At 41.9% G+C, this 17,260-nt stretch overlaps 1 long non-coding RNA gene across 2 annotated transcripts in view; it reads left to right on the top strand.

The window, feature by feature from the left end:
- The first annotated feature begins 9,941 nt into the window (after positions 1-9,941).
- The window catches only part of LOC127488514 (uncharacterized), a 52,275-nt gene continuing 44,956 nt past the window's right edge, over positions 9,942-17,260 (top strand). Inside the window, exon 1 of one of the 2 annotated variants that reach the window (XR_007916253.2) lies at positions 9,942-10,025. This is a non-coding gene — a long non-coding RNA (uncharacterized lncRNA). Of the gene's footprint in view, positions 10,081-17,260 lie in introns of both variants that reach the window. The other variant, XR_007916252.2, reaches the window with a different exon arrangement.

Genomic DNA, 17,260 nt, shown 5'->3' with positions numbered 1-17,260 from the left:
AGTTCTTCTCTTTCTCTTTCCCCCTCCTTCTCTTTGAATACAGTAAAACTTATTAACATGGGGATTAAAGTTTTATATATATATCTTTTATGATTAAAAAGTTATGCTTATGACAATAAGATAAAAAGTAATTCATCAATTGTATGAAAGATTACTAGTGAAAAGTATTGTCTGCTGTTATGTAGAGTAGATCAAAGATTGATAAAGTGACTCAATTAGAAATACACATTAGCTGACAACACTGCTTTTGAAAAGATGATATTGGTCGTCCTGTAAAGAGGTAATTCCAAATGTGGGTTGTTGAGAGATGTTATGATCTTTCTTTTGTGTGGATGTAACTTCTTTCTTTTCCCTTCCTCCTCTCCTCAAGTGTTGTTTAAATGAAAGAATATTTAAAAAATCACTCTTGACTTGAGAATCTTACTCTAAGTAAATCAGATGGCACTCTTGGTCCCAAAATCATGACTTCAAAGACTTTGGGAAAGCAAAAAGTAATTTCATTTTATTGACACCCTCTTCTATGTACAGAAAATTTGTCAAAGCATAAAACCTGGGGTATTGGTTCCATGTACTGACACAGCCTAGTTTTACTAAATAATTGGTATCAGAATTTCTTCACCTTTTTGGGTGGGAATCATAGAAAAGGAAGAGAGAATTCTGCAGCTGTGGTCCTTTTTTTAAATTTTTAAATTTATTTTTATTTTTATTTTTTTGACAGGCAGAATGGACTTAGAGAGAGAGAGAGAGAGAAAGGTATTCCTTTTGCCATTGGTTCACCCTCCAATGGCCGCCACGGCCGGTGCACCGTGCTGATCCGAAGCCAGGAGCCAGGTGCTTCTCCTGGTCTCCCATGCAGGTGCAGGGCCCAAGTACCTGGGCCATCCTCCAGTGCACTCCGGGGCCATAGCAGAGAGCTGGCCTGGAAGAGGGGCAACCGGGACAGAATCCGGTGCCCCGACCGGGACTAGAACCCGGTGTGCCGGTGCCGCTAGGCGGAGGATTAGCCTGTTGAGCCGCGGCGCCACCCAGCTGTGGTCCTAACCTACCAATTGCATAAGAAATATAGTTGAAATGTACCAGGTACATATTAGTTAACATTGTTAGAGAAAAGGGAAAAGTGACCTTTATAAGATCAATAGCAAATAGATTTTTCAAGTTTAGGCTATGAAATCTAAAGATAAGAAAAAGCAGGAAAAACACTGATTATATTGAAAAGGGTTCAACTTCCATCTGGTCAAAGGTTACAGTTCAAGTTCTGAAAAAGAATGAAACAGAGAGGAAATAGTGAAAAATAAGAAATATGAACTTAGACACAGAAGCAACAGTTCCAGAAACACCAACTAACAGAGCTGTAGATCCCAACTCACTAACCAAAAGCGTAGAGTATTTTGGCACTACCTTTTTTATTTTACTAATTTTTCCTCCTATGAATGGGAAATGAGGAACCAAGAAACAACAAAAGCATGAAATGAATTAGGAAGGGAGAAAATGGAAACTAGAGCATTTATTTCCTCATTTCTCTGTCCCCTGTGCTTCATTTACACATTTGCATATTCCCTTTGAAGACTATATATATTCTTTTTATTATATTATTTATTTGAAAGGCAGAGTTACAGAGAGACAAGCAAGAGAACTTCTATCCGCTGTATAACTCCCCAAATGGACGCAACGGCTGGAGCTGGGCCAATTAGAAGCCAGGAGCCAGGAGCTTCTTCTAAGTCTCCCACGTGGGTGCAGGGGCCCAAGCACTTGGGCCATCTTCTGCTACTTTCCCAAGTGCATTAGTAGGAAAGTGAAGCAGCCGGGACTTGAGCCAATGCCCAAATGGAACATCAGCACTGCAGATGGTGGCTTAACCTGCTACACCACAGTGCCGGCCCTGACTATATATATTCTTAATATCATTCAGTATATATATTTTTTCAGTTTCTTATCTTGAAGGTGAGGCATATAAAGAAAACTTATTTATTTTTAAAGATTTGTTTATTTTATTAGAAAGGCAGAGTTACAGAGAGAAAAATCTTTCCTCCACTGGGTCATTCCACGAATGACCACAATGGACTGGGCTGGACCATGCCAAAACCAGGAGCCTGGAATATATCTTGGTCTCCCCCATCAGTAGCAGGGGCCCAAGTACTTGAGTCATCCTCTGCTTCTTTTCCAGGTGCATGAGCGGGGAGCTGGATCAGAAGTGCCATAGTCAGGACTGTACCAGTGCTCATATGAGATGCTGGTGTCATAGGTGACAGCCCAACCTGCTGTACTACAATGCAGTACCCCAATATAAATTTAATTTTAACTGTCTATATTGTATTTTTATTTGCTAAATGGCATAGTACCAAGAAAGAGCCATTAGTCTTAACAGAAATGTAATTCCCTGCTCTCTTTGTTTTAGGAGTTTAATTGGGTTTATCAACATCCTCCAATGGAAAATTTTTATTGAAGTACAATACACATTCAAAAATATACTTATCATGAGTGTACAGTTCATTGAACTTTCACAAACTGAACATATTCACGTGGCTAGCACACAGGTCAAAATCCAGAACATTATCAACTCCTTAGAAGTCTTCCCTGGATCCCTTTCAACCCACCAAAGTCTACCATTGGAAGTATTGCAGGACTTCTGACAGGACAGACTAGGTCTGCTGATTTTATCATCATTTTTGTTTAAGGATAAGTAGCCTTATGCATGTGTTCTAAAAAGGTTGCCATCTACTTGGCAGAAACAGACCCCTGGCACCAGTTAACTGGAAATGGATGTGGTACTCTTGCCTCCATGTTGTATGTGGATTCTTTAGACAGAGTACTTGACCAGAAACCCACAGTGGGCAGTACTGGGCAAAACATTCTGGGGAACCTAACATGTAATAAAGGCAGAAGCATAGTTGTGAATCTTCTAGGATATGGTCAAGTGTTGAACTTTGGCCAGAAGAGGTGGAGGACCAAGCTGATGGTTTGCTTAGTAACAATTTAACAGAGTAAGAACTAGGTATTTGACACACAGTTCCTTGTAGATTGCATGAAGGTGACTTCATGAGTCACCATTCCCCCAGGGAGAGTTGCCCATTGATGGTAATCAGAACTGGCTTTGTTGCTTAAGGTTGTTCCACAAAGCCATACAATACCAATAAGTCTATAACTCTCAATTTGTACGTAGGTTACCATTCCCATTCTACACAAATGCATTATAATCATTACTCAGGATAAAAGATAAAGGATCAGAATCCAGAGGAAGGCACCTTTCTCTTCTCATGGGTAGTGGTGGGGGGAATGGCCACAGAATTAGAGCCCTAAGAGAAAAAAGAGCACCTCCAGCAGAATCTTCCTCCCAACCAGCCTGGAAAGATGGAGGCTCCAAGGACTTACCACCAGTCACTGAGTATCTACAAATGCTTCCCTGGATCCAAGCTCCCAGGAGGGAGTCATTCCATGGCAGCTACTGAATGAAGAACCAAAAGTATATGATATGGCTGGCCATAGATCCCTCTCTGACCAGAATATAACAATAATATTGTTAGGTAGGAAGATAGAAATTAGCCTATGTGTGTGAGAGGAGCCTGAGAGAAATGCAAGTGGAGAAGCTCACTTAGGAAGCAACCCACCATCTACACTTCAAAGTCCTGCCCAGACCCTGATAACTTCCAGGTGGTCCCAGCCTTTCCCCTAATTCTCTCTTCTCAGTACCAAATGCATTACCTGGCCTGATAACATGGAACAATAAAATTTCACAGCCCAGTGCCAGGAAACCTGGAATTTCCTAATTTACACTCAGCAAACCCTTTGTCCTTGAGGAGAAGGGGGAGTTGGGAAAGAAAGACTGCAGGAGACTCCCTTAAAAACTGGGGGTCTGAACAGACAGCGCTCAGCTCTCTCAGCCTTCTGGGAGCAGACCGCCTGGCCCACCAGGCATATTCTCTCCTTTTAACCATGTTACTTCGATTTCCCCCAGTCTGAATGACTCTCACTTTGTCCCTTCCATTCTGAAGGATGCCCTATTCTCTTAGAGACAGAGAGAAAGGTCTTCCTTTTGCCGTTGGTTCACCCTCCAATGGCCGCCGCAGCTGGCGTGCTGATCCGATGGCAGGAGCCAGGTGCTCATCCTGGTCTCCCATGGGGTACAGGGCCCAAGCACTTGGGCCATCCTCCACAGCACTCCCGGGCCACAGCAGAGAGCTGGCCTGGAAGAGGAGCAACCAGGACAGAATCCGGCGCCCTGACCAGGACTAGAACCTGGTGTGCCAGCGCTGCATGCAGAGGATTAGCCTATTGAGCCGTGGCGCCAGCCGGATGCCCTATGCTCAATAAAACCTTGCTACTTTGCTCTCTGTCTCATGCCTGAATAATTTCTTGTGCGAAGACAAGAATCCTGCACGAGTCCTCTCTGGTGACAGCATTACTGGTAGTTCAATTTAGAAAGGATATTTGACTAGATAGTGCCAGGTAGCCTGAGTATTTTCTGAAAAGTAATCTCCCAGTTAAGAGTGAGTTACCAACATCCTCCCTGCCTCTCCAACCAAGCTCAAAACAAAGAAGGTAAACATGGTTCTACTCCCATCATTGTGTTCCTCCTTACTCAGTGCCTATTTTGGCCTGTTAAAAGGCAAGGGAAGCATTAAGGTATTTCCATGCCTGTACAGCACTCTTTTTTTTTTTTTTTTTTTTTAATTTGACAGGTAGAGTTAGACAGTGAGAGAGAGAGACAGAGAGAAAGGTCTTCCTACTGTTGGTTCACTCCCCAAATGGCTGCTACGACCCACGCTATGCCAATAGGAAGCCAGGAGCCAGGCCCTTCCTCCTGGTCTCCCATGCAGGTGCAGGGGCCCAAGCACTTGGGCCATCCTCCACTGCCCTCCAGGGCCACAGCAAAGAGCTGGACTGGAAGAGGAGCAGCCGGGACTAGAACCCGGAGCCCATATAGGATGCCAGCACCACCGGCAGAGGATTAACCAAGTGAGCCACAGCACCGCCCCGCCCGTATAGCATTCTTCACAATAGCCAGTATGTGGAATCAACTGAGCTATCCACCAATGGGAGAATGGATACATATATATATATATATATATATATATATATATATGTGTCTTAGAAAAGCTCCTACCTTTTGCCACAACATGGATGAACCTAGAGAACAAAATACTAAGTGAAGTAAGCCATGTTGAGAAATAAAAATACTGTATGACCTCACTTATAAGTGGAATCTTAAAAAAATTTAAAAGAAGTAGGGAATAGAGGTAGAGAATAAAAGTCATTATGATGGTCAGGTTGGGGATAATGAAAAATAAAGAGGTAGGCAACAGGATATAAAGTAGTAAACACACAGGATAAACAAGTGGAAAGATGTACAACCTAAGGACTAATTATGGTGCAATGATTCTCCTGGTTTTTGCTCCATGAACAGATTATAGCTGCTCTTGCCACAGTTTGAAAAGTGTGGTCACTAGAGGTGGCTGTTTGTTGGTGTAGTTGGGTTACCATTGGTCACCTGCATCCTGTGTCAGAGTGTCTGGATACAACATCTGGCTCTGCTGCTGACTCCAGCTTCCTCTTAATGCACACCTTGAGAAGCAGCAGGTGATGGCTTGAGTCCTTGCCCCACCATGGGAGACCTTGATTGAGTTCCCATCTCCTGATGGCCCAGTCCAGTCCTGAATGTTGTGCCCATCTGGGGAATGATTCAGTGAATCACCACTCTCTGTCTCTGTTTTTCAAATGAACTAAATAATTAATTTTTGAAACATGTGATTACAATTCTATAACAAACACTTAAAAATCATATAATGACACACAAAGAGAAATTAGTTTAAGGAAACATGGCATAATATTAACAATACTATCTCAAGAGGTCATCTTTAAGTGATTATTATATCCTTTATAATTTTCCATGTTGTCTACATTTTCTATAATAAACATTATGATCTTTTTAATAATAAAAAAAATTCCTGAAACAGAATGGTTTCCTTTGGCAGAATCAGCTTAATAACTGCGATCTTTATTCAAAATTTTCTAGTATGAAGCCACTGACAGAAATCACATCTTGGAAGAACCCTCAAGAGACATGCTCAGCTCACACCACACCAATTATTTTGCTTCAAACTCATTACTGCACAAACTCAGTAGGTGAGCTATGTGGCATGCAAAACAAATATTAGGATGCTGAATTTCAGGGCCAGTGCTGTGGTGTAGTGGGTAAAGCCACCACCAGCAGTGGCAGCATCCCCTATAGGCTTCGGGGTCAGTCCTGGCTATTTCACTTCTGATCTAGCTCTCTGCTATCCCCTGGGAAAACAGTAGAAGATGGCCCAAGTCCTTGGGCCCCTGTACCCACGTGGAAGACCTGGAAGAAGTTCCAGGCTCCTGGCTTTGGATCTGCCCAGCTCCAGACATTGCAGCCATTTGGGGAGTGAACCAGAGGATGGAAAACCTCTCTCTCTCTTTCTCTCTCTCTCTCCTTCTCCCTCCCCCCTCCCTCTCTCTCTGCCTTGTAGCTCTTTCAAGTAAATAAATAAATAAATCTTTTTTTTAATCTTGCCAGAAACCTTAAACTTCTCAAACTCAACTCCTCAGTTGGTAGAGATTGAAGCTGGAGGGGTTACATATGAAGTTAAGTTGGGTAACTGGCAGACCCTCATAGAAAATGACATGAGCCCTAGGATACAGAACTCAGCAAGAAATCTCACAAGTCATGTTAATTTTAGTCACAGAATACCAGAGCAACAACTAAAGGGCACTTGAGTGGCTTTTATCTTCTTGTGGCCATAGAAGTTTACTGAGGGAAAAAAAGGAAGGAAGGCTCTGTGAAGGTATTCCAGTAAAGATTTGTGCATATGACTTGGAAGAGTGAGGGAGAAAAATCTGCTGCAGATGATGAAACGGACATGTCATACTCTTTTCCTGGGCCACACCCTCCAGCAGGGCTGGGTTACACTCCATGTCTCCTTGTAATGTGTCTGTGGAGGTGACCCAGAATTCTTGGACATCTAGCTCAGCCTGGATTTCCTCAGGGAACCTATTACTTAGTTGGGCCCCACCCTCTTGAGACATCACAGTGATTCATGTGAGGATAGTGAAGAGGGCTGGAGATCTTTAAGCAAAACTGCTTCCCAGACTTGATCTTTCCAATGGCTACTCCCTGAACAGGGCCAATCAGTGAGCCCTCAGAATGGAGCAGCCAGTCTCAGTAACTCTTTCTCCCAGCTGGGCACCTCCAGCATCTCTCATCCATCCCGTGGCTTTACTTATCTCCTGTCTCACTGATGATGTGCTACCTCTAGTTAGTTCAAAGCCAGGCTCTTCCTGAAGTTGTGAAATGGTAGTACTGTACTTCATAAACTTTCAACAAACTTTTTTCAATGTCCTGATGATGTGGGCAAGAGGGGTATTAATTTTTTTTACTACAGGATCATGTCATGTGCAAAGACAAACATAAAATGCTGACATGAATAAGGTGCATAGAGTAATAAAATTTATTTAAAAGGTGAGAAAGTGAACAGTCACACACATACACACACACACACACACACACACACAAACACACGCCGCATGGGTTGTCCCACATAGAGAAATACTCATCATAAGTAGGCTGTGGGCCAGAAGATTTCCCTGAAAGAAGAAAGGGTGAGAGAAGGGAGACAGAGGGAGCACCTGGCAGCCCCTCTAGCCTTGATCTGCATTAGAAGAGACAGCCCCTCCCAATGGTTATTCTTTTTAATAAGGTTACCTCCAGGCCATGTGGAGTTCAATATCCATATTTTCATGGTGTCCTTTAGGTACCAGATGAAGCAGAATGCATTCCAGGAAAGGGGGTATGTTGATTGACAAGTAGGAGTATAGAGTTACGTGGGGATTTGTGACTTCCTGCTCAGCAGACTTAGCTAGCTGCCTGTCTATTCCGTATCACTGAATTTGCATTGGAGAAACAAACCTCTGTTCTTTCACAGAATATCATGATTTGAACTGACTTTTGAAGCGATTTACAGGACTCCAGAAGCATAGATCAAATATGTACACAAATATTTAAAACAAAAGGAACTATGTGATAAAAGCTGCTAGAGTTGCAAAAAAAGAACCAGGAGGATTCAAAGGGATGTTGTTCCAGTGAGGTGGTGAATAAGGCATTGCTTGTGGTGGTGGCCTTTTAGCTGAGCCTTAAATCTGGGCTGATTTCTACAGGCAGATAAATAGGAATGGAGGCAGAGAGGAAAACCCAGATAGGATAATGTTAAAACAAAAGTCTGGAGTTGTGAATGAATTAGTCACAGAACTGCAAAGTGAGAAGCCCCATTTTCCAGAATAGAATTATCCTGTAGTCAAGGTAAACTAGGAAAAGAACCATCAAATCCAAGATGCTGTGATTGCTATCAATTGTAAAATGCACTCTGATTTCAGAAACATTTCAAATGCCTTTTAAAAAGTGTGTCTTAGGGCTGGCGCCGCGGCTCAATAGGCTAATCCTCCACCTAGTGGCGCCGTCACACCGGGTTCTAGTCCCGGTCGGGGAGCCGGATTGTGTCCCGGTTGCCCCTCTTCCAGGCCAGCTCTCTGCTGTGGCCAGGGAAGGCAGTGGAGGGTGGCCCAAGTGCCTGGGCCCTGCACGCCATGGGAGACCAGGAGAAGCACGTGGCTCCTGCCTTCGGATCAGCGCGGTGCGCCGGCCACAGCACGCCAGCTGTGGCGGCCATTGGAGGGTGAACCAACGGCAAAAGGAAGATCTTTCTCTCTGCTTTCTCTCTGTCTCTCTCTCTCACTATCCACTCTGCCTGTCCAAAAAAAAAAAAAAAAAAGTGTGTCTTAGAATAACTGAGGAACATAATTTTTTTTAAAAAAAGATTGATTTAGGCTGGCACTGTGGCTCACTAAGCTAATCCTCCGTCTGCAGCACTGGCACCCCGGGTTCAAGTCCCGGTTGGGGTGCTGGATTCTGTCCTGGTTGCTCCTCTTCCAGTCCAGCTCTCTGCTGTGGCCCAGGAAGGCCCAAGTGCTTGGGCTCTGAACCCGCATGGGAGACCAGGAGAAAGCACCTGGCTTCTGGTTTCGGATCGGCGCAGTGCACCAGCCATAGCGGCCATTTTGGGGGGTAAACCAAGAGGAAAGGAAGACCTTTCTCTCTCTCTCTCTCTCTCTCTCTCTCTGCCTGTCAAAAAAAAAAAAAAAAAAAGATTGATTGATTTATTTGAAAGGCAGAGTTACAGAGGCATAGACTGAGAAAGAGAGAGGTCTTCCATCTGCTAGTTCACTACCCAAATGGTTGGTGCTGGGCTGATCTGAAGCCAGGAGCTTCTTCTGGATCTCCCACATGGGTTCAGGGGCCCAAGCACTTGGGCCATCTTCCACCGCTTTCCCAGGCCATTGCAAAGAGCTGAATTGGAAGTGGAGCAGCAGGACTTGAACCCATGCCCATATGGGATGCCAACATTGCAGGCAATGGCTTTATCTGCTACATCACAGCAACAGCCCTGAGGAGACAAAATTAGCTGGGCTAGTACTATAAATTTCAAAAGCTAGCTAAGGATAGATGGTAAGAAATAGGAAGTCTCTGAAGGCTTTTGAACAACAGTGTCATGCTATGCCTTGTGAAAATGACTCTACTTACTGTGGGGAAGGCTGAGACAGGCTAGGCTGAGCTAGAGCCTCTGCATTAGGACAGGCACAAGAGAACTGCAGGAGTGGTAGTGGGAATGGAAACGATCAAGTGAGCCTGTTGCAGGTTACTCAGAGAGATGCAACACGGAAGCTTTAGCAGGTAGAGGCCCAGTGGATTCATATCCAAAACAAATCTGAGCCCCGAATTGCCTTATATACAATCTCAGGTCCTTTGTCTCCCTTATATGGTTACATATATTCTGATTGGCTGCTTTAAGGGTAGAGGATTGCTATTAGGAAATTGTAAAGTTGTGCAGGTGTACATACTAGTTAGGCGACATTGCTCTTCGTTCAGGGAGAGTCCTTAACTTTCCTTTTGATCTGGGAGGGCCCTTAACTTTCCCTTTTGAAGCTCCCGGCCTCAAGTCAAGCACACAGACACGGTGAGTGAGAGAGGAGTCCATGATGAATTCCAGATAGATGATGAGGAAGAATGTGGTATGTTTGTCACTGGAATTTATGTTTCCTACTTAATATTTTCTTGTTGCATACTTTTTACTTCCTTGATTTTTTTAGATGGTAGAGTTTTTATTGTTCCTTTTCTCCTTTATCTTGTGTTTTAAAAGGTTTGACTTTTATCTTACATTGCTAATGGTGGCCCATACATATTTAAGCCTATGTTTTAACATTAACATCAGTAATTAAAGTCACCCATTCTAAACAAAAGACTTAGTTACCTTCTTCCCCATCTTCATCCTTACCCCATGTCATTCAGGCTTTGGTGTTACTGTCACATTTGGAATTTTATTTGGAAGCTAAATTCATATATATTTTATATCCAATCATGGGTACTATTTTGCTATGCAAAAAACACCCAATAAATACAATCAGTATAAAGACATCAAAAATAGATTAAAAGTTACAGAAACTTGCATTTCAAGTCTTGCTATGAATTTGTTTACAGTCCATGTTGTGCTAATTGCTAATAATTCCTAACTATCTAAACTGAAATTGTTTCCATTTTCAATGGTGCTGTAATTTCTATTTCCCCACATTCTATTTTAACTTTATTCTTAAAATTCTTGTGGTTGGATTAGCATATCGTCTATTCTTACTTAGAATAAAGTTTGCAGTTTTAGCTGCTGCACCTTAATTAAGGAAATCAGGAAAGATATTCAGGAGGAGCAGGGAGGTATAACAAAATGTTAGAGGAATCTGGGCCAGACATTTGGGACAGTGGTTACAGCACCACTTGGGACACCTGCAGCACATATTGCTTCCAATTTCAGCTTTCTGCTCATCTGCATCCTGGGAGGCAGCACGATATGGCTCAAGTTCTTGAATCCCTGGCACTCATGTTGGAGACCAGATGAAGCTTCAGGCTCCTCGCTTTGGCCTGGCCCAGCCCTGGCTATTGCGGGCATTTGGAGAGTGAACCAGTGGATGGAAAGTTTTTCTCTTTCTTTCTCTCTCTCCCCCTGTCTTTCAAATAAATTTTTAAAAACTTAATAAATTTAAATAAATGCAACAAGGGTTTTGAATAAAAAGGGCCAAGGCTGAGAGTTGCTGTTGACAAAAATGATTAGGGCTCTTGATTTTGGGAAACTCATGACTTGGAGGGCACTTCGTTAAAACTTTTAAGATCAAAAGGTACAGATGAGTTGAATCTTCTGGTATACTTTTACACTAATGCTGAAGAATTCCTTGAAAGCTTTAAGAAATAGATTTAAAGAGCAAATTTAAAATGTTGTGCTTCTCAAGAGGTAATTTTTCTAGATATCTTTATTTGCACCTCCAGATCTACTTTGGGTCTTTTGCTTCCCTGCTCTGGCCCCAGGAGACTGACCTCACGGACTGCATCAGCAAATCCCTTGGCCCCTAGTTTCAGGTTGGGTTTGGTGAGTGGGGAGAAGTGAATGCCACTGTGGCAGGAGACGGGAGGTGGAGGAGAGTGAGATTAGGGTGCTTAATCCCCAGCTCCCTCCCTACCAGGGCACCTAGCATTGGCTGCTTCTATCTCCTGAAGGCCAGTACTCTTCTCAGGCAGCACTCTCCACATTCTTTCTGCCCCTTCCCATTTTAGACTTGTGGGCAGAAATAGCTCCTGGTTGTTGCTAACCTCAGACACTATTTCTTACTATTTTTTGACCCATGCCCATGCTTTGTAAATAATAACTTTACTAACTTCTCTCCCAATTATCTACATGGAGTCTGCCAGCTATTTCCAGGCCAGTGCTGAACCCTGACTGACACACTAATGGATCTAGAGAGCCTTGTAAATAACAAATAGTAAAGTTCGAAAACACAGATGTAAAAAGTGACCATGGATTAAAAGAAGCTAACCTTGATTCTGTGAAATAGATCAATATACACCATTTTAAGATTGTGTTGTTGGAGGCAAGAAGCACCTACCTGGACTAAATATTAGTAGTAGGCTTTCTTTTTATTATTAGAGAGTGGATACTCCCACTATCATTCATACTGGGAAGTGGATAATCTCCACATGGTAAATAAACTAAAACTTGACTTTAGAATGAGGGACTTTGTTCTCTGTGTGGACTAGGAAACTTTTTGGTACTGGGCTTTGAGGGACAGGGCACCCTGAAGCAGGTTCATGCTGGTCGTCAGTTGTTTCCAGGGTAGCAGCAACACCAAGCTTCTGTCTTAATCAGGAATGGCAGCAGGGACAAGAGCAGTTCAGAGAAGGAGATAACTAGCATATTTTGGTAAGGAACTCCAAATAAGGAATTCTTAGACACAAAGGGCATTGCCTCTGCATTCCAGCATCACCAAACAGTGAAAACCAGTACTGAGACCAAAGGAAAAAGTTCCCCTTTCCTGACGCTGAAGTGGGGCAATAGTGACCAGGAGTGAGAAAAATTGAGCAGAGCTTTCCCAAAAGTGAAAGAATTGACTTGAGAAGGCCAGAGGTAAAGTATAAGGGAATTTTGTTTTAGAGTATCTGTGAGGGGCTTTCAACAAGTCCATGGAAATATGTATTATGAAAGAACTATGCATGGGTTTCAAAATATTTTTGCACCTAAATAAACTCATCTTTTAATCTCATTATACCACAGTTGTTTTTGAAATCCCTTATCTAAGGTATTTCCGGTAAAGTTTCAGATATAGTTGAGAGCACCTTGAGAGAAGTGAGTTTCCAGGAAATCAGTTGGTAGGAGAGACTGCTGTGATATTTTTGGTATAAAATGAAGAATGTTTTCCATGGAAGTCATAAACTGGGGGGCTGAGCATACCGGTGTCACAGAAATAGCTTCTAAAAGGTTAAATATACCCTATGTGAATTGATAGGAATTTACCGATGGAAGCTGAAACATATTTCAGACCTTTTTAAGAATGATCCTGGAGAAACCAGAGCTCCCTTCCACAAACCTACCTTGGTACTGATACTAGAGTTAGAATATAAGATTATGTAGGTAGGGTAACATTTATGGATTTTTGTTTTCATTGAGGCTTTGCAATTCGTTTTCCTTGTTTTAGAGGCAGGAATAATTCTTGGGACTTTCACAAAGCTGATGTGATTCCTATTTTGGTTTCATGGGACTTAGAGTCTCAGTAGGGGCCAAATCAACTGTCATTTGTCATATGAGCCTTGCACGTTTACCAAGAACTTGCCCTCTGCTCTGGCAAGAGATGGAAGAGCATGTGTGCCAGATGAGAGGACATCACCTGACAATCTCTAATATAATTTAGAGCGTTGGCTTAAGTTTATATACGCAGTGAATCCAGGCATCATCCAAAAATACTGCTGTGAGTTATTAACCTGGATTTGATGCATTTCCCAAGAGTTTTTGAAAATATAAAGGTAGCATAATATATTAAGTGTTTTGTAACAGCTCAAGAAAATAAATTACTGAGAAATAAATATTGACTCTCATACAAAGAACAATTGCTCCTCTCCATAGAAAATATTAAACTCTAGGAGTCTAACTAGCCTAGTATCTCAAGATGATAACCTGGGATAAGCAGAGCAGAAACTTAAGGTTTTAATATAACTTTTTCTATAAACCAAATCTTCCTGAATATTTGTTTTTAAAGATTTATTTGTTTTATTTAAAAAGCAGAGTTACAGAGAAGCAGAGGCAGAGAAAGAGGGAGGGAGAGAGAGTCTTCCATCCACTGGTTCACTCCCCAAATGTCTGCAACAGCTGGATCTTAGTGGATCTGAAGCCAAGAGCCAGGAGCTTCTTCCGGGTCTCCCCTGCAGGTGCAGGGGCCCAAGGACTTGGGCCATCCTCTATGGCTTTCTCAGGCCATAGAAGAGAGCGGAATCGGAAGTGGAGCAGCCAGGACTTGAACCCACATTCATACGGGATGCTGGCACTGCAGGCAGTGGCTTTACCCTCTACACCACTGTGCTGGCCCCAGAATTCTAAATATGTTTTAATCCTGAAGTGTAAGGCTCTTTCTTGGCTACAACTGGATTCAAAATTGCTCTATCAGGGACATTTTGTTTCTCTGCAGGCATTATCATCACTCTCTTCTCCTGAATTCCCGAGCTCTGCTCAAGAAGGAGTCTTTATCTGCCAGAATAGTATGAGATTCGACATGATCTGTTCTCTTTAATCTGTTTCTATGCCATCTGACCAAACAGCACATGTGCCTAGACCAGGCTGTCCTGCTTTCCTGTCCTCTTCTGACCTTTTGACTTAAACCTGAAGTCATCTTCCCCAGAGCATGTGATTCAGGCAGCATAATGTCAGGGATCAGGGCTGAATGTTTATAGACACAGTGGATTAGCAGCCAAGGACCAGTTCCTCTGACACGGACTGTCTCGGGTTCTCTGAGGAGTCATTCTCTGGCAACCATGCCACTCAGACTGTAATAGCTTTGTAATTCTGAATTTCAACATGGCAAGGTCCACAATAGATGAGCTCATTTTCTGGGTGCACAATTTGGGCACATTATCTCAATTATACTGACTTGAATAAAACCTCTAAGAAAAAAATAGGAGTTTTTTCTAGTGTATTACATCTCATGCTATCATTAACTTGATAAGGCATGGAGTTATAGGAATGACAAATTGTTTCCTATAGCCTTTTATTGGCACTTCAGGATGAGCATGAGCTGTGTTTCACGTAGGGTCCCATGACCTCTGCAATAATGTCACAGAAGGCAATATCTATGGGGGCATTCAGACTGAACATAAGACATGAATTTTTTCAACTGCAGTCTACTTCTACAATAGGCAAATTAATCTTTAAACCAATTTGCCCAAACAAGGTAGCAGTTTCTGGGAAAATAGACAGATGTCTTACTACATGATAATTAAATGGCAATTAATTTGCTAAAATAGTCAAACCTTCAAAGTGTGGATTCTTATTTCAACAGAAGGAAACAAGGACAAACATGGCTTCTGAAGCCTTAGACTGTTTTTCAGGTTTTCCTATGAATAAACCTCATCAGAACTGATGTCTTCATTTAAAGCAATTCTCTCAATTGGGTTTGAGGTTAATTACAGTATCCATATGGCCAAAGGACAATAGATCGGCACTGACTGAAGCATCTCAAAGAAACAACACGACAAAAAGTTAGTGGGACTTCAGGGTCGATTTGAGATTTCTTTCCCTGGTATTTTATGGATATCATGGATGTGGTTCAGAGTGTGTCTTAGTTCTGTCTGCTGTGTTGCAAGGTCAGTCAGCTAAAACACTTTTGCTGCTAACAGTTATGTGCCCCTTGAGTCTTCAGAAAATTCTCCTCAGGTTTCCAAGGCTGCTCTCTTTGGTAAGACAAGTTCATTTCATTAATGTTGTGGGTTTCTCTTTCAAAAATAAATTTGAGTAAACCCTTTGGCAGCTTACCAAAAGGTTGCACATAAAATTATCATATGACCCAGTAATTTCATTTTATATGCCCAAAAGAATTGAAAACATGTATTCAGCTACGAATGCACAAATATTTATAGCAGCAGTGTTCTCAATGGCCAGAAGTTTGAAACAACCTGGATGTCAAACATGGGATGAATTGGTAAACAAATTGTGATTTTCACATACAATAGAATATCATCCAGTCAGAAAAAGGGAATGATGTACTGATATGCGTGGATGATCCTGGACAACCTAAAGCTAAGTGAGAGAAGTCAGACATAGAAGGCCACATATCATAGGAATCCATTTACATAAATATCTAAAATAGGCAAATTTGTGAGATACAAAGCAGATTAGTAATTGCTAGAGCCTTATGGTTGTTATGGCATTTCTTTATGGACTGATAAAATATTTCAAATTTTGATTTGTGATTGTGAGTATAGTAAACTCTGCTGAGCTGTTCACTATAAAATGAGTAGTGTTATATGAATTTCACTTCAATAACAATTGAACATAAATGTAAAAAATAAATAAATGTGAAACTTTATTCAATTCCCTGCATTAAGTACTACATGAATCAGAATATCCTTCAGTCCTAGACAGTAGGACCACGAGCCACAGGTCCAGAAACAACTATTTGCATCAGTCCCTGCCAGTGAGGAGCTACTTCAGCCACCTGTAACCTGCCTGATTCACAAAGGGAAGGCTGACAGTTCACCAAGGAGACAAATGATATCCAGTCCTCTAATTTGTTGGCAGCCACTTCAAAATAGAAGAACCATTCATTTCTCTGACAGGTATAGGGCTCTGGATTAAACTTTCTTTTGTGCTTCACAAAAAATGTACTTTCAGCAGAAAATTGATATACTAGATTTCATGAAAAGAGACTCTGAAATTGGTGATCTGTGGAAGAAAGATGACCCATTTCTCCATATATACATTACATTGCATTTAAATTTTAATGCAATGACAAAGCCAAGACTTCTTTATTGCTCAGGGTTAGAGGGTGTCAGGATTGCATTCATTATGAAAATCAGAGAGTCAACAACATGAGTAAGGCTTTGAGAAATAACTCCAGAGACGGCTAGAGGGAAAAAAAAAGACGGTAGTATGAGAATTTAGTACTGTGGTACTTGAGGGATGTCACAAGAGGTGGTGATCATCTATCTTCCCCTCTTCCCCTGATCCCTCCAGGGAAAGAGGAACTGGGGCTACCAGCACAGAAGGGTTTCTATTCAGTCTTAGTGTATTCTTGCTGCAAAAATTAGGAGACTGAAATCAGACACCAAGGGTGTTAGGTCTGGAATAGTTCACCTAACAAAGGCAGGCTCCAAAAGTTCTTCAGGAGACAGTTAAGACTCAGGTGAGTTTTTCTCTAGAAAGCTGATGGATTTGATGAGCTTGAAGTCCATTTCTTTGATTCTGGGATCAGGTCAGATCTGGATATAGTGGGCAGTTCCTTCCAAGCATTTTGCTAGACCTTCCTGCCAGTGTCTAATATAATTCCTCCATAATTAGCTTTCTTGTTGTCCTAACCTTAGTGGTGATATAGATGAAAACCATTATCTGCTATAATCTTTCAGAGTTGAAGCTGATTGCAATAAGCTTAGTCCCATCCCAGACAAATTTCTATTCTCTAAGTAAAATAATTTTAGTTATTAACTTTGTTTCTCACAAATCTACTTGGTCATCTTTTTTGGCATTATTATTACTATTGTAAAGCCTTTATTTAATTGTTATCTGAAATCATCTGCATGATTGGGCATCCTAACCCTAGAAAAAGAAGTGTGCCATCTGGATAAATGTGTAAACACAATATTTGAGTTGTCCACATATTTGGCTCTGAGAAT

This window comes from Oryctolagus cuniculus, chromosome 2 (genome assembly GCF_964237555.1).
Source record: "Oryctolagus cuniculus chromosome 2, mOryCun1.1, whole genome shotgun sequence".
Lineage (NCBI taxonomy): Eukaryota > Metazoa > Chordata > Mammalia > Lagomorpha > Leporidae > Oryctolagus > Oryctolagus cuniculus.
This window is presented reverse-complemented; position numbering and strand designations above follow the sequence as displayed.